General features: G+C 46.6%; 1 protein-coding gene across 14 annotated transcripts in view; it reads left to right on the top strand.

Moving 5' to 3' along the window:
* Window positions 1-18,537, top strand: part of TENM4 (teneurin transmembrane protein 4) — a 1,162,188-nt gene that overhangs the window by 856,993 nt on the left and 286,658 nt on the right. The window lies entirely within an intron of this gene.

Raw genomic sequence — 18,537 nt, 5'->3', positions numbered from 1 at the left:
CAGCTGTAGAGATGAGGGTAAGTGGTTGGCTTGTCAGAAAGGTAATCCCCCCACACCTGGGCCCTGGAAACACAATCCAGGGCTCTGAGATGCACATTCATCTGTCACCAGGCGTCCCCAGGGTGACCTGCCCCACGGTATCCAAGCTGGTGGGGCTCAAGTTACAGGGCCGTTCTCAGGGCCCTTGAGTCCCGACAAAGCCTGTTTGTCCTTTGGAGCTGCCATCTCCAGGGAGGAATGTTAATGGGACCTACAGTGGAGGGGGGATGGAAGGGAGAGAAGGTTGACTTCAGCCTGAGCCCACTCGCAGGTCAGCCTCTGGAGTGAGCTCATCCAAGCATGTTTCCTTCCAAGAGACACTCAAAGCAGCCCCTGGAAAGAGGATTCACTCTCTGCCTTTTCTCTTAAGGGAGTGTAGGGACAAGGGTAGGGTGGGGGTCTGTTTAATCTGGGCCTTAGTCTACCCCTTAGCACAGCTTGCAACTGAGAAGTGCTTTCAAAAGCAGGAAAACTGGAAACAGCTTGGATGTCCAAGAATAGAAAGTCAGTGAAATCGCATGCATTATCTTCTGTTCGTATGATAAAGTTTTAGGTGGCTCATGGAAATCGTTTTCAGATAATATTTAAAGATCTGAAAAACTCTTGTAGTATAACATTAAATGGAACAAACTTGGATAGAAAACTGTATATACAGTCTGAACCTAATTTGATATGGAAATGTTTACATATGTATAAGAAAAGACTTAGAAGGAAATAGACCAAGGAGTGTTAACAGTGGTTATTTCTAAGTGTTCTGGTGTTGATAGAGCTTAGGGTTTTTTTTTCTTTGTACTTTACTCCTTTATATATACATTTTCTAGTGAAAATGTTAATTTTTTATTGTTTTTTAATTTATTTATGTTTCTGGTTGTGCTGAGTCTTTGTTGCTGCACGTGGGCTCTCCCTAGGTGTGGAGAGCGGGGGTGACTCACGTTGCGATGCTTCTCACTGTGGTGGCTTCTCGTCTTATGCGGCACCGGCTCTAGGTGCTTGGGCTTCAGAGCTGTGACACGTGGGCTCAGCAGTTGCAGCACACAGGCTTAGTTGCTCCACAGCTTGTGGGATCTTCCCAGACCAGGGATGGAATCCTTGTCCCCTGCATTGTTAGATGGAGTCTTATCCGCTCTATCTCCAGAGAAGTCCTGAAAATGTTATTTCAGAATCAAAACAAAACAAATTTGTTTCACTCCTATTTTATTGCCGACATTGTGCTAGGTGCTAGGGATAAGAGACTCAGAGGAACTGAGCCCCTACCCTTTATGAATTCATAGTAGCTCAGGGCATAAAAATATATAAGCAGGTTTTTAAAAATATTTTTTAACATCAGCAACAGCTGCAATTATAGTGACACATTTGTTAAATGCTATGGAATGTTCTAAATTCTTCATGTGTATTTACACTTAAACATCACAGCTCCACAAAGCATGTAGTTATTAACCCATTTTACTGACAGTCCAGGCTGCTATGGGAACAGAGAGGTTAATTCTGTCTTGGGAGTGGCCAGGGAGGCTGCAGTCAAGAGTTGGTACTTGTGCTGACTCCTACAGCATGCATGCCAGTTCTCCAGGCAGGCAGACCAGGGAAAGGTTTTCAAGTACAGACAACACCACCAACAGAGGCACAAGGCAGGGAGGAGCACAACCTTATTATGAAGTGGCCAACACTGCACGTCTTCCTCCCCAAAGAGGGGCTGAAGAGGCTGTTAGGGCCACCATGTGAACGGCATAGGAGATGGTGCTGAAAAGTCTGGGCGTGAGTCCACTTGGCAGCAGTGAGCCATGAAGGAGCCCTGACACGGTCAGCTCTGCGCTGGAGAAAGATGGTGCCGGCTTCTTCAACCCCGTGGAAAGCTCCACCAGGGAGACCAGAGAGAGCACTGCTCCTCTGGAGAGCGGGTGTTGCAGGAAAATGCATCTCCGTTCCAGCCGAGGCATCAGGGGAGGAGAACAGAAACAGCAGCGGCGGGGGGAGCCCACCAAGTGTGTGACTTCCTTCACCCTTATCTGCTTGTAGACAGTCGCTGCAGCCACATGGACTCCAGCCCTAGGAGGAGAGAGGTATGTGCACAGAGGTGTGTTAGCCATCTAGACAGGGGAAAGGTGTTACTACCGGAAGGCAGACGTGGGAATTCCAAATGGACTTTTAGTTTCGAAGGCAATTTCTGTGCTTAATTAGCCCCAAACACTTCTGTCTCTGCCATAAAATCAAGGGAAAGTCTTGTGTGGCAATACTATGAGTACTTATTCCAAGCTCAGCGGGATCTGCGTTTATTGCAGAAGTCCCCACAGCCCTCACCAGAGAGCTGACAAAGTGCTGAAAACTCGGGAGCTCCTTGTTCCCTTTGCCTGGGGTTTAGCTAACACAGGGATCGCCGCACAAGTATCTGCTTGCAACAGAATGTTGTGTCATCAAGACTGTCTCTTACCCTAACATCGCCCTTCCTATGGAAATACCCCCTTTTCAATGAAGCATTGATTAGCAGGTTCTGTTATTTTTGGTTTGGACTTTTTAAAAACCTTTACTATGAAATACAAAAGTCTGGGAACGACTGAGCCTTTGTGCCTCATTGATCTATACTTAGTGTCAGGTTTTGGGAGAGATGCAAAGTTGAACCAGACGCTTGAAGACACCATCTCAAGTGGTAACCCAAAGTAGGAAGTGATGAGTAGCATTTAGAAAAAGCTGGATGTTATCACAGGGGAGATGCTGGGGGCAAGTACGCAAGAACCCTGTTCTGTTTTCACAACTTGTAGGTAAATCTAAAATTACTTAAAAAAATAAGTTTTGTAAAAAGACTAGTACTGAAAGTGAATGATCAGGGGGCCAGAAGGTAGGTAATAGAAAGAAGTCACCTGGGTTTGTCACTTAAAGCTGCATACAAGAGAATCTTGACCATCAGGCTAGGAGTTCACACAATTCTGTAGGTAGTGTGGAGCCACAGAAGGTTTTTGATTAAGGCTAAGCACCTGATAATCAGAGACTGACCAATTGTAAAGAAATGAGCCTGGAAGCAGTGGAAATAACCCAGGTGGGAGAGGACCATCTTTAAATATGCCCTGCGGTTCTCTAAATCACAGGTAAAGAATCCACCTGTCAGTGCAGGAGACATAAGAGATGTGGGTTCAATCCCTGGGTCAGGAAGATCCCCTGGAATAGGAAGAGGCAACCCACTCCAGTAGTCTTTCCTGGAAAATTCCATGGACAGAGGAGCCTGGCAGGGTACAGCCCGAGGGGCCACAGAGGGTTAGACATGACTGACTGAGCACACAGCCTGGTTATTCTCTAAAAAGAGAAGTTCCCCAGTGTTTCCCAAAGCTTTTTCACCATGGAACCCTCTTAAGAAATTTTCTCAGGACTTGTATTCAGAAAAAAGTACTTCAGGGAATACTAGCTGGCATTGAAAATGAGAGGAGCAAGTGTCTGTAGCAGAATCCTTATGTGCCTCTGTATTCTGCGAGCTGGAAACCATCACTAAACATACTCAGATCCCTTTGCACTGGGGTACTGAGTGCCCCCGACCTCCCCTTCCTTCTCCAGCTGTCAGCCTTGGGGGTGGGGGTGGGCGGGTGACCCCCTGGGGTTACCACCCTTCCGAATGCGCGGGAGGCTCTTCTGTGGGTTCTGTAACAATGGGAGAACAATAGTATCACGGGTGCCTAGGACACACTTCCAACCCAGTTTTTTTCTTAAATTGCGAGAATGAGAAATCATTTGATGTTTTTGTAAGAAAGCATTTTTGAAGGATCCTTTAAATGTAATTTTCTAATTGAGTAAGTCCCTTAACCAACCTCCCTTTTTTGCATTCGAATGAACAAATATGGGAGTTTTTCCTCTCCTTCCTCCTTATAGATGAACTCCACCTTGATTTGAACCTGTGTGCTATAATTAGTTATGGTGGCCTTTTGTCCTTCCCCACCTTATTCTACCTTGTGGTTGACTTGAGCCTGAAGATCATTGAAATACTCAGGTTATTCAGCGTTTTCACTCTAGTTCATTCAACCCCTGATTTTGTCACATCTACTAGTCTCTAGATGTGACTAGACCTTCAGCGAGTTCTTTAACCTCTCTGAGCATGGCCTTCTTATCTTTGGTATGAAAGGGGCAATCCTGACCTCCTAGAGGTAGAGCAGAAAAGCACTAGGCACGTAGTATATTTAGAGCTTCCCTGGTGGCTCAGATGGTAAAGAATCTGCTCACAACTCAGGAGACCCGGGTTTGATCCCTGGGTCAGGGAGATCCCCTTGAGAAGGACCTAGCTATCCACTCCAGTTTTCTCGCTTGGAGAATTCCATGGACAGAGGAGCCTGGTGAGCTACAGCAGAAAAATACTGGGCACATAGTATATTTAGGTACAATATAAATATTCTTTACAAGGGTCTGTTTTTAGTGATTGGCATTGTACTCTGCACTTACCAGTTCCTCAGAAGTGCTTATTGGGTGAGCAAAGGTACCTCCATGCAGTAGCTGCTGGTCTAACAAAGATATTAATTAAGAAGCTAATTGCCTCCTTTAAGATTGTTACATATTTTGTTTCTGGTCTTCCTTTCAATAAAAACACTTAATTTGGTGATAATACAACCCTGCGAGGCAGGGATTATTGTTCCCATTTTATAAACTTGGAAGATGAAGCTCAGAGTAAAACTTAATGAAAATTCAGATCTGATCCCTAAGTCCATGTCCTTTAATGGTACACCAGGAATGAGGAGATCCATTCCTCCTCTCACTCGTATGGTCAGCTCAACAGTTACTGACATGTGCCGGGTGCCAGACAGAAGACACGTTCCAGTGCCCCAGGAACTCACCTTCTGCTTGAAGGAGATGACATGTGTGCAGGAAACTCACAAGGCAGCCCGGTAACACCTCATTTATCCCTCACTGGGGAATGAGCTGTTATATTAAGTGCATTTTACAGATGGAATCACAGAGCTTTAACTCAAAGGGACCTTAGAGATCTCATTGCAAAACCCCTTTTTATTTTAAGGGGGAGAAAGCTCAAGGACATGGGATGACCTGCTCAAGGTGGCTTTGTCAGCTATGGTCAAACCAAGACTAGAACCCAGCTCTTCTGATTTCCAGCCTAGGACTTTGAAAATATGTTAACAGTTTTCTTAATGAAGAGTCCATGTTTCTTTGGAATCAGTGTCAAGTGGATGGTTCCCATCTTAGACTTTTCTGCATGTCTTGGGCTTATCTTCATAACTCGCACCATTGTAACACAAGGCTAGGACACAGCCGTGCCTTTGAACCCACAGGTGTGTGCCTGGGATGGTTTGCTCCTGCTGCTGCAGCCCCAGGAAGTCCCCTTTACCCAAACGCCTCGGGTCATTTCCAACCCTCAGAAGCACTGTGCTGGTTTTCTTTATACACACACAGTCATAAAATTGAACAAACTCTGGGAGCTTTATAGTTAGATTTTTACTGGGCTAATTAGTTGTGGTCAATTACTTCATTTCTCTGAGCTTGTTTTCTTACCTGCAAAACAGGCCCGGTACAGTAACCTATCTCATGGGATTGTCAGACAAAGAGTGAAAGGTGTCTGGAACATAAGAAGTGCTCACCTCCCTCCTTCCCCAGCTTTTCTTCCAAGGGTTCAAGAAACTCTTGGAAATTGCACACTTCCTCACCTGCAAAGTGCACAGCAGTAATGAAATAGAACCGAAATAAGTGTTGGCTGTGAAGAACAACCCCCTCCTGAGTAGTAAATCAAACGTTCCTCTGCTTCAAAAAAAAAAAAAAATGCACATGCAGTATGTCTCATTCTTTCCTCCCAGAACGATAAAGAGGGCTTTAACATCGAGCATAATTCATATCATCTCCAGATCCTGGGCCATAGCACCTCATGAAAGCTATTAACACATCTCCCGCCGCCTCCTTTATGAACTCGCATAAAAGCAGATCAGGTGAGCCCGCTCTAGGTAATGGCCAATCCCCCCAGTATGTGAAATTTGACCTGATGTGAAGCAATTGTTTGAAATTCACTCTGGGCAGAGAGAAAGTGTCTGGGTGCTATGTGCAAGCATGCTTAATAGCGCTCTGGGAGAGATTCCATAGACTTGGATGGACGGACGTTACCTTTGGACAGTCTAACCCCAAAATGGTGAAGATACCGGGGTCTGAAGAGGGGCCGGGGTTTCCTGCAAGACAGAGTCTGGCACAGGTCCCAGGGGACTCTTGTTTTCCGGAGACCCCTCTGCTCCCTACTTGGTGGGTGAAACAGTGAGGGGCGATGATCGAGGTCTTTTTGTGGCTTTTGTGTGTGCCTTTGCCCTGCAGCTTTGTCCCCCCGCCCCTCCTAAAATGAACATGTCAGACTGGAAGATTCTAAGATTGGGTGGATCTCTGAGGGGCCTAAGTGAATACGAGCATGAGTGGGGCTGCACTGGGGCTCCTGATCATGGCCACAGCCCCGATTTGTGTCTTTGCAGACTCCCCTCCTGCAGCATCTCCTCAGGCTCATCTTAACTGAGGGACCACCCTCCTTACACACCGGGCTGCCCTCCCTGGCAGACATGCTGCCCTTTGCTCAGTCGCTCTGTCGTGTCCGACTCTGTGCCACCCCATGGACTGTAGCCCACCAGGCCCCTCTGTCCATGGGGTTTTCCAGGCAAGAAACTGGAGTGGATTGCCATTTCCTCCTCCAGGGGTGCCGCCCTGAGTACTTGCCTAAGCGATGGGGATGTCTTCAATTCCCAGGAGTAACTCACACAGACGGAGTAAGGTCTAATTCCCAGTGTGTCTTTGGACCAGGAGACCAACAAGCCAGTCCTGTCCTTTTCTGCTTTGCCCCAGAGTGCATTTGGAATGTGTGTCTACAGTTGATAAACAGAAATAGCCACGTGTAAGGGGGCCGTGAGCTCCTTGCAAAGTGAGGAAGGGAAGAGGGGAGCTCAGGTTTATTGAGCAGCAGCCAGGAGCAGCACATGTTCTTTTCCAGAGACAAGTATGCCTCCCTTTATCCTCCAGAAACTGCAGCCTGGGTCGGCAGGGGAGACCCTCGGCTACTCTGGCTACAGGGGCGAGTCTGCCCACCCGCCGCACTGCCCTCCTCGGTGGCCAGCTTCCTTGGCCTCCCAAGGCTCCCGAGATTTAAACTCAGCCAGGCAGCAGCAGCAGCATTCTCTAGCTTGGATGTTGCAAAATCTCCTTGGCATTTATTGTGGTTGGGTGTTTAAGTATATTTTTATGTCTTGCCTGGAGCCTGAATAAAAGTTACAAGCAACACTGGAGACCAAACCAAGAAAGAAAAGGTGGGCAGCCAACCTTGTCACCTTAGCTCATCTTTAATTATGCCTTAATTTAGGACCTAGGAAGTCGACAGAGTAAGACTAATAATGCTACCTGGAGTTTATGCAGCATTTTAATTTCCCAAACTCCTTCACAAGCATTATAGTAATAATTGCTGCCGTTTACTTAGTCCCAGCCTTGCGAAGTTCTTTATATATGCTCTTTCGTTTGTCTCCTCAGCCTTTTAAGGGAAGTATTACCCACTTCTTGCAAATGCAGAAATCCTTGTCCAGAGGAGAAGTGCCGGGCTGCCTCTTGTCCCAGCCATGGTCTGGAGACCTCTTCCACTGTCAGTGCTGGCTACTCAGCTGTATGTGGTGCTGACCGTGATGCCAGTGCTAACTTTTACTGAGCACTTTCTGTGTGCAAGGTAGCCTACTAAGTGCTTTACAGAATCATCTACTAAATTTTCCTGTAACCCAGGGCTTCCCTGGTGGCTCAGTGACTCAAGTTTGATCCCTAGGTCAGGAAAATCCCCTGGAGAAGAAAATGGCAACACACTCCAGTATTCTTGCTGGGAAAGCCCATAGGAATAGGAACCTGACGGGCTACAGTCCATGGAAGTCACAAAGGCGTCAAGACACGACGTAGCGACTAAACAACAGCAAAGCAACCTGTAACCCAAGACGGAGGTATTACTGTTATCGCTGCCACTTGTAAATGAAGAAAGCAGAGAGGTTTGTTAAACAGCTGAGTTTGCACCAGTTGGAAGGAGTGGAATTCACATCCAGCCTAAGCTGGAATCCTGATCCGACTTCAGAAAGCATTCACTACCGTTCCACACCGTGGCTTTACCCCTTAGCAGCACAGGGACCCGAGGCCAGTCACTTAACCAGATTCTCTGTGATGGGAACAACAGCATCTGCTCACTGGATGTATGTAGGATTAAATGAGATCACAGTTTGCCACAAGCCAGTGGGTATTAATGAAAAATATCTCTTGCATTCCTTCCTTCCTTATGGGATCAGTGAGTGAAAGTGTAGTGAAAGTCATTCAGTCATGTCCAACTCTTGGTGATCCCATGGACTATACAGTCCATGGAATTCTCCAGGCCAGAATACTGGAGTGGGTAGCTGTTGCCTTCTCCAGGGGATCTTCCCAACCCAGGGACTGAACCCAGGTCTCCCACATTGCAGCGGATTCTTTACCAGCTGAGCCACAAGGGAAGCCCAGGAATACTGGAGTGGGTAGCCTATCCCTTCTCCAGTGGATTAAACAAGATGCCAGTTTGCCAAAAAAGCCAGCAGGTGTTAATAAAAAAAAAAGGTCTCTTTCATTCCTTCTTTATGGGATCAGTAGCCAGTAATTATTTACTGATTTATTTTTTAGATGCTTTGATGCAAATACAGTACCTACTACCCATTTTCTATCTTTCCTATGTAATGACTTCGAAAACCTGTGCTTTAGGCTGTGTTTGAGAGTCAGACAACCCCCTGGCCCCAGCTGACTCCCTGCTTACTCTGCCTTCTTTCAGGGCCGTGCAGATCTTTGCTTTTTAATATGTACTGGGGCCTCTGTTAGGACTCCGAGGTTACATGCCTTAAAAAATACTGGCTTTTGGAAAAAGAATGAGAGAGAAGAGAAAGAGAAGAGGAAAGAAACTTTGCAAGTCACATGGGGAGCTCATAGGCAAGTCCCTGCTCCACAGCCTGTTTTGTAATTTTCTTGATGACTGGTGGGCAGTGAGAATCCATGGAGAGCTGGCACCTTTTTGGCTGCTCAAAAAGTGCCCTAACCCCCCTAAAAGGGAGGGTTAGTAGGCTGGGGGAGAATTGCTGGCGGCCATCAGAATGATGAAGTGAAATTTCAAATTACATTAGATGTTTGCTTAAGGAACAACAGATGAGGCCCTGTGGATTCTCAAATCCTCTTGGCAACACTGCAAAATGAAAGCAGAACCATTTGGAACCCTTCCCCCGGACCGTATGAAGTCTGGGCCGAAAAGATGACCTTTTAAAGATAGCTTCCTGCCTCTGAAGGGCCAGAGTGTGTCTAATTTTTCTTTGCTGAAGGCCTGGTTTTAATCATTGCCACAGTCAAGAAAAAGGGCTCTTATCCACCCTGTTCCCTTTTTTAAATACGTGAGATGTCCTTCGAGTTTACAGTCAAGATTTTGGGGGATAAGGTCCCTGTCCTTTTCCTGGGAGTCTTTAGAGTGTGACCTTTGTCACAATCAACAGCGTTCGCTGAGAACCTGTTGTGGCCCAGGCCGCTTCGCAGGGATGGGCGAATCTGGTCTTCCCGAAGATCCTGGCACTGAGGCTCTGTCGTTTGCTGCCAAACTGAGCCTCAGAGAGGTTAAGTCACTGCCAAATTCACACAGATGCTGACGGATAGTCCCTTCTAGAACTTTTGCTCCCTGGGGAATGCTGGCTCAGCAGGCCCCTCTCCAGGCTTCATAGAGGGCCTTCTCTGTGAAGTTCTCAGGGTAAAATTAAAATCCTGCCTGGACAGAGGTGCGGAGCTGCCCATCTGAGCTGTTCAGTCTCTCTCTCCCCTGCCTCACCAATGCAATGAGTCCTTCTGTCCAGAATCTCAATTTAATTAATCTTCAAAGGAAGCTTTGCTGGTAAAATGGGCTCCCCACAGAGCAGCCTTTGTTTTCCACCTTTGGTGGCTTAAAAAGGCCCATTTCGTCCCAAAATGGCAGTCTGGGGGTGGTGAACTTTTGACACAAGGAGAATAATTCCTTCAAGAGAAAGTCTGCAGCCACCTGAAGCTTGGTTTAGCTGTATTTATGCAAATCAGCCCCAGCCTCAGCAGGACATTATCAGCTATTATAACAGGGTCTCCACTTTACCTCCCCCTAGGGGCCCAGATCCTCAACCTAAATCTCAGATTTCCATAATAAAGGCCACCGTTTCCCATTTCTCCACTTACTCTCGGGAGAACCCTTTAAAGACCCAGGCAGCCCCTTTGCTGGATGACTTCCCTGGGTCCCCTCCCCTGGCCCTCTCTCCCTCTGGTCTCTTCTGAACCTGCTGTTGTCCCCCCCCCCCCCCCCAGGGAGAGATTAAGTCCATTGCAAGGAGCCTTTTAATTAAACTTTTCCCCCTCCCACTTCTGGAGTTGCTGGAGACTTCTTTCAACTTCTCCTTGGCGATGCCTAATCACTGTAATTTAGCAGATTCTGTAATTACTTGCCAGGCACGCAGAAGCGGTTTGATTGCTGTTTCTTTGTCCTGCCTGTCTCAACCTCAACTGATAGTGAGCTCACCCTCCTTGGATATCTGGACCATCCCGCAGGAAGGCAGCCATCTGAATTTACAGGCAACCTTTGAAGGGGCAGGATTTAGGGGCCAATGGGGGCAAAGGTGTGGGTGATGAGCATTTGACAGGGGAGGTTCATTTCTGCTTGAGGTTGCAAGTGTAGACACGCACCTGCCCTGTACCCCAGGTCTCCCCCGTCAGCTTCACAGTTGGCTCAGCTCTCAGTCTCTGGGCAGGTGAATTTTTCATTCTGCAAATAGACACAAAAATGTAGAAGTGCCTAAAACCACTGTACCAGGTAAAGGTGGCCATTGTCTTCTTGCTAGTGAGGAAAGTGACAAATCCTTCCCAAGTTAGAAGTGATGGATGCATGCATGCTAAGTCGCATCCAACTCTTTGTGACTCTATGGACTGTAGCCCACCAGTCTCCTCTGTCCATGGGATTCTCCAGATAAGAGTGCTGGAGTCAGTTGCCATTTCCTTCTCCAGGGGATCTTCCCAACACAGGGATCAAACCCAAGTCTCTTAAGTATCCTGCAATTGGCAGGCGGGTTCTTTACCATTAGCACCACCTAGGAAGCCCATAGTGATGGAGTGTTAGCTACTCAGTCCTGTCCAGCTCTTTGTGACCCCATCGACTGTAGCCCACCAGACTCCTCTGTCTATGGAATTCTCTAGGCAAGAATACTGGAATGTGGGTTGCCATTCCCTTCTCCAAGGGATCTTCCCGACCCAAGATTAAACCTGGGTCTCCCTCATTTCAGGCGGATTCTTTACCCTTTTAGCCACCAGGGAAGCTGATGGAACCTGGGTTCAAATCCGGTCAGGCCTTACAACAGAGCCCGTTCCATTCAGCCAGCACTCCCTCCTGAGTGCCTGTCTTTGTGCTGAGTACATCTCTTATATTTTCTTGTTTAATCCTTACAACAATTACTGACTATATTAGTATATACTCGGTTTAATTATTTCCATTAATTATGTAGAAAACAGAAACATTTTCATAATGGAAGTGAAGCAATAAGTGCAGAACCACACAGCCAGCAAACAGGAGAGCTGGGATTTGAATGCATGTGGCTCTGAATCCAAAACCCACCCTGGGACCCCCACATTTTGCTCCTTCTTTTACTATGTGGTGAGTTCTTCTGTGCTCTGAGCAGTATTTCCAGGCTCTGAATCTTTTCTGTCAAGCCCCTTGCAGATGTTTGAACTATTGGCCCATCATTTTAATTGTTTTAGCTTTATCACCCATTTACATATCCCAGAAGTTGAGAGTTGTTACATTAAATGGCAGTGACAGAGTGGTGTTTTTCCTCTCGGGCTAGGGAAAAAAGTCCTCTTTGCTTCTTAAAGCATCATGTCACCCTCCTGACACTTCCCAGCTAGCTGGGGGGTGACAGCCTCAGCCTGGGGCCTTGCTTCTCACTGGGCTCCTGGTCTCCTGCCTGGGATCGGCTGCAAGGGATGCAGCTTTAGCAGAAGGGGCGGCTGAAGGCCCAGAGGCTGTTCTGTTTGGAGGGCTGCAGAGGAGGGACCCCAGCCCTCTGCTTGCTGAGGAAGCGTGGGGCTGGGTGGCAAAGATGTGCCGGCTTCAGGGAAGGCAGCTGCCCCCACACCCCCAGGACCCTGACAGCAGATGACAGCAACCGGGGGGCCAGGGGGTGTCAGCTTGGTGCTTCCCTGGGGAAGGTTTTCGGGCCCCCTGGGAGCTGGAAATGAAAGCTCTGGCTATCACTGAGGGTCGCTTTGAATTAAACATGATTAAGAGAGAGAGAAAGTGGGACTTTTTCTTTTTTCTTACTCCTGGGATGGAAAGGAAAGAGCTGAGCCTGATTGAATGTCAGCTCTCTGATAGGTTCCGTGTTTTGCTGGGGTTCCTGACTTGAAGGACGCTGATCGCAGAAGTTGGCAGAAAACTTTACACACATCTTCTAAGCCTTAAAAATACTGTATCCTTCGCCTTAATCCAGGAGTATTGTTAAATGTCATCGTGCATGTCTGGTCCTGGGAACAGCTGAAAGATACTTGTGTGCCCTACCTTATGTTACAAGGGAGACCTCTCAGAGCCAAGTTAGCCACTATTCAAATCCCATCCGTTTCCCTAGAATATTTCTCTTTTTATTTTTGATCAGTATAAACTTCTATATTTACATCCTTTCCCTTGACAGTGTTCTAAGGTTTCTTAAGGAGAGGGAGTGGTGTAGACTTCCCTTACAAATTTTGTTTGTTTTTTCTAACATAAATGTAATATATCATTGGTTCTTTTCTTGGAGAATAAACCAAAATAAATTCCTGTGCAATCCCAATGGACAAAGGGAATATATCAGTTTAAAAAAAATGGCACACAGGGGCTTGCAAACAGCTTTAACATTAAATCAGTGTCTGTGCTAGTAGCCACAATGCACACAAGCATGTAATTCATCAGAAATGAGCTCCACGCACACAGCAGAATAATCCATGTGAAGGCATTCCAACACCATGCTCACACATGGACTAAAAGCAAATGCTTCAATTAATCTTAGTGCACCACAACCCCCCAGAATGTGAATGGTTTATAAGAAAATCACATTTTGGTGACTATCGACGTTTTATGAGAAGCAGCAAAAATGTACAGTATCATAAAGGTTTTAATCTTAATCCCCCAAATCTAGAAAACCATCATCTGTGAAGCCAGGTAACTCAGCATTTCCAAAGCCATCGAAAGCCATGTCACTGATGGATTCCAGATGATTCTCCTAATTAGTGGTGTTCACAAAGTAAGAGAGGGAACTTGATCTGTCAAATACCACCCTGCAGCTCTGGTCACTGTGCCCTTTCTCAGAGTTGAACGTCAGACGTTCCCCTACGGCTTTTGTTGTTGTTGTTAACCCTTCAATTGTAATGGTTCTTAAAATAATATGTACACAAAATTTTTAAAGTTAACTTTTAGTAAATTGTTTATAATGAAGCAGCAGCAGACCCTTGCCCCGGCCCTCCCCACTCCCAGCAGACAGCTCTGATCTCTTGCAGTTGTTTTCCCTGCTCTTTCTTATCTTCATGTTTCCAAATCAGGTACCTATAGTGGTATTTCTTCATTTATCAGTCTTAGCTATTATCTGTTGACTTCCTGTAGTCGAAGAACTCCCACACTACCTACCCTCTTGCTTTTCATCTCTTCACAGTCCTAAGATGATTGTTATAATCACTTTTGGATAAATATGTGGGCATTGGTTATATAATTATGATTATTTAAAATAACGGGGTTTTGCTTTTGTTTCTTTTGCTCCCGAGCCAAGTAGTGTGCTCTAACCATCTCTCCTTTCTTCGCATGCCTTTATTTTTCTTGGAGCTGTTGACTGCCTTCCTTTTATTGCCTTTTTGAGAAATGGCGAATGGTTTGGTGTGGCTAAGGGATGTGGTGAAAGGTTCTTTCATATCTTAAAGAACTTTGAATGCCTGAAAGTTTCTTTCATATCTTAAAGAACCTTGAATGCCAGGCTGAGGAACGTGAACTTTTTCCTAAAGAGAATGAGAAGCCATGGAAGGTCTTTAGGCAGGGAAATGAACTTCTGGGACATTCCTCTGAGGACTGTGTAAGAGAACCACATAGAAACAGTTTGCAAACTGACATGGAAGTGTGTTTGAAAGCATCTGCATTCTCCCCATCTCTCCAGCATAACTGGTGCCATCTTTAGGCAGCCCCCACACTTGGAAAGGTGTTTGTCAAGTCACTAACAGACTCCAGTTCTCCTGCATTTTTCTTCCCCACATATATCAATACATTGTAAGGAAGGATAAAGATCCTCTCCCTGACTGCCCCCAATTGGAATTTCCCAAGATTCACTTGAAACTCTACACTCATAAAGTGGTCCAAGTTGTGGACAATAGGAAAACTATTCCTGCTCACTCCCCCTGAACCCTATTTTTTTAAAAAAGTAATAATACCTGACATGCTGACGTATAGAATTTGTGCATCACCCGTCATCATTGAATTAGACTTTATACTACACCCAAAATGCAGCTCTTAAGCTGAAGTCACACACATTTCAGCGAGTGCTTCTTGCTTCGTTTTGTTTTGTTGGGAGAGAAAAGAAAGGCTGGAAATAGTCAAGAGAACAAATAATCCAAATAAGAAGTAAGATTTGGAAGGTTATTTGAAAAAGAATAGAAAAAGGGTTTGTATCCGTGGCATTGGGTATGAAACTAATTTTGCAGAATCACAGCTTCGCTGTCTTAGCCTGGGTAGGTGAGCCTGTGGCTAGCATTCATGAGGAGGAAAACTCCACTGTGATGGTGATTGGGGAATGTCCAGATTTCTGAAAGAGCAGCTCACCAACTGTCTCCATAATGTGCAAAGTAATTGAATTTGCTTGTCAAGTTATTTAAATTTTATTAGTATAGTTACAAATTGCTATTTATGCCCAAAGGGCTTTAGAACAAAAAAGATTTCTGCTGCTTTTACTTTCAGTCAGGAAATTCAGCTCATAACCAACTCATCAGCAGGAAATGCAGTGGCAGACATGTATCCATTAGGTCCCAACATTGTCATCATCATCATCATACCTGTCGTTGACAGAGCCCCTGCTGTGTGCCAGGCAGTGTCCAGGCAGCTTCATCAGTGCTTACCACTCTTGGTTTTCACTGCAGTCTCATCAAATGTGACTCCTGGCCCTCTTTTTCCAGTGGAGGAGAGAGACTGGGCCTTGCCCTAAAGTGTGCTGTTGGTGCATGGCATAATTGGGATTTAAAACAAAGCTGGTCAAGTCAGTGTCCGTCAAGATGCTCTAGGCTGTCAGTAAAAGAAAACACCAAGCATTAGGACCTAGATTGTGTCACATAAAAGGAAGCTCAGAGGTAGGGTGGGCTTCAGCACTGGCTGTTCCAGGGACCAACAGCACCATCAGGGACTCGGGCTCTCTCCACGTTTCTGCTCTGTCATCCTTAAGCTGGGTTCCGCCTTATAGTTGTACGATGGCTGGTAGTGGAAGCACAGAGTTCATGCTCCTTGTTGACTCACTAGACAAAAGAGATCAGCTTCCCATTGCTCAGTAGTAAAAAGCAAAGAAGAATTTGTCTGGAAGCTTCCAGCAGACCTCCCCATCAAAGTTCACTGGCCAGAGCTTTGGCACACTCTCAGTCCCGAACCACTCCCGGCCCACAGGATGGCATTGCCCCTCAGTCTCTCAGGCCGCTTGTGTGGAGATGAGTTCCCCAGACTTTAGTGTTATTATTCGGTAGGGAAAGAGAAGAACGGAAGCTGGATCGAGAAACCCTTTCCTGTTTCCAGATCAGGCTGTGTTATTTGTGGGACCCATGGCAAAGTGAAAATACAGGGCCCCTTGTTGAAAAATGTTGAAGAATTTCAAGGTTCCGGCAGTACATGAAACAGGCCCTCTGAGGCTGACCACACACCCGCAAAGCCAGCCCTGGCCATGCCGTGCTGCCTGCGGCCCATGGGCTTCAGTTGTTTACTGCCCCATTTTCCATTCAAGAGCAAGGACCAGTCATTCCTGTTTGTCATTGTGTACCCTGTGCTTCCTTCAGTGCCTGGATTATAGTGGGTGCTCAAGTTTTTTTTTTTTTTTTAAATACAGTGTTTCAGAAAGGGATTCTGGGCTGATCTCGTCCCCCGGCCAAGGCCGTAGCTATCAGGACGGTGGTGATGCGGAGGATGACTTGAGTACCAGCTCCACGCCACACACTCTGCATACCGCCGCCTCCTTCCCTCCATTCTGATGTTGACCCTGAGACTTTTCTGCTCCCCACTGAACCGCCATCATGCTGCTATTTGTATTTGGTACCTGTGGGACAGTTTTGTTGAACTTACTTCCCGATTTCTAAAGTCCATGGCCTTTTGTGACACCTTGCTGCACCGTAGTCACATTCTTGACCCAGATTTCCACACTTGCATCCATTCACTTCTAGTCCTTGAGTCACTGTGCAAAGGATTTTCTTTTTGATGTTACAGCCTACTTCTGGACCTGCAACTCAAAATGCTGTTTGCTCTTGCATCAGGCTAATCGATGCTCTTTTATCATACAGGAATGTAGTCGTCATTTTCTCAGGAATAGCCGAGTCAGCTTTTGTAGCAAGAAGAGCACTGTGAGAGCTCCAGGGAGACAGAGACTGAAGGAAGTGTGTAGACATGTGTGCCTCATTGGAGACACTGGGAAAAAACCCAGAAATGTTAAGTAACAAGAACTGTTAGATCTGAAGGCATCATGAGGGCAGGACTTTGTTCAGTTGCTCAGTCATGTCCAACTCCTTGCGACCCCATGGACTGCAACACACCAGGCTTCCTTGTCCTTCGCCATCCCCCAGAGTCTGCTCAAGCTCATGTCCATTGAGTCGATGCTGCCATCCAACCATCTCATCCTCTGTCACCCGCTTCTTCTCCTGCCCTCAGTCTTTTCTAGCATCAGGGTCTTTTCCAGTGAGTCAGCTCTTCATATCAGGTGGGCAAAGTATTAGAGCTTCAGCATCAGTCCTTCCAATGAATATTCTGGGTTGATTTCCTTTGGAATTGACTGGTCTGATCTCCTTGCTGTCCAGGGGATTCACATTTTGGATGGTACAGGCCATACTCCCTTTTTTCTGCCCGCCTGCCTTTGCTCAAACTGTCCCTGCATATTTTATACACTGTTCCTATCAGTTATTCCTACCCATCCTCCAAGGCCTCCAGAGATTGCCTCTGAGAAGAGGAATAGGAACGTTCTTCAGAATGTCTGTTACTTGTTGGCCTCTGGAAGGTCCTTGCTGCCTTCTCCTGGGCTTTCTCTCCCAGTTTAGCAAGAGAACATTAGTCCCTTCCAGCCCCATCATGCTCCAGTACACCCTGATACCAGCACTCTCTTGCTGCACCCATTAGGGTTCATCTCTCGAAGACCATCTTCCACTGCAGACCCAGCGCTATGGTGGCCAGTATGATATCCATGCCTCCCCTGCCCTCACTTTATGCTTATTTACTGACATTGTGCACAAGAGGTTCCAGTGAGAGGTGGTTGACTTGACTTTGTACTGTGAGCCCCGAGAAGGGAAGGGTCTGTGGGCTTGAGCACCCTGTGGGAGTGCTCATGATCTTCAGAAGTCTGAGACCCAGAGAGGAACAGTTGGCATGTGACTCAGCCTAGTGATGGGCTCTGGGCAAGACCTGCCTTGAGCTGTCCACCAGACATCAGGCTCCCTGACACTGACACCTCCATCCTGGCCTTGGCCCAGGCCTTCCATTCTTCCATTTCCAGGCCTTCCATCAGTCACTGGGAGGGCAGGATCCCCCTGGGACCCTGCCGGCAATGCCTGCCTGTGTTGGTTACAGCCGTATCGTGCTGCATGATGGGCTCAGACACAGCAAACATGGAGTGTCAAGAAAATCTGTCTGTAATTATGGCTCAGACCTCAAGTGTGAGTGAAAGGGGCAGGTGACCTCTCCCTTCATGGAGGATTTTGACATTTAGAAATAAGTACTCCTAAGGGCCACATTTGGGTTCTTGAGAAGGAGAAACAGAGATGTATATCTGAAGTTCCTTTGGGGAGAGTCCACTTGTCATTGGATGTGAGTCACTATAACACGACATTCCTTCAGCTCTTGGGAGCTAAGACGTCTGCTGGGTCACAGTATCTCAGAATATTCAAAAAGAACAACCCAGGCTTCTCCCCCATTCCTGTATAGATGTAGGTGATGCCAGCCTATAGCTGGGACCCAACAAGCAGAGACATCATCTCACCAACAAAGGTCCATATAGTCAAAGGTGTATGGACGTGAGAGTTGTAATGCGTAGATAGTCATGCATGGATGTGAGAGTTGGACCATGAAGAAGGCTGAGTGCCAAAGAATTGATGCTTTCGAAATGTGATGCTGGAGAAGACTCTTGAGAGTCCCTTGGACTGTAAGGAGATCAAACCAGTCCATCCTAAAGGAAATCAGTCCTGAATATTCACTGGAAGGACTGATGCTGAAGCTAGTATTCCAATACTCTGGAGGGAAAGAGCCAACTCATTTGGAAAAGACCCTGATGCTGGGAAAGAATG

Source organism: Bos grunniens, chromosome 29, assembly GCF_055505025.1.
Source record: "Bos grunniens cultivar Pamir isolate PY7600 chromosome 29, Bosgru_T2T1.0, whole genome shotgun sequence".
Classification (NCBI taxonomy): domain Eukaryota; kingdom Metazoa; phylum Chordata; class Mammalia; order Artiodactyla; family Bovidae; genus Bos; species Bos grunniens.
This window is presented reverse-complemented; position numbering and strand designations above follow the sequence as displayed.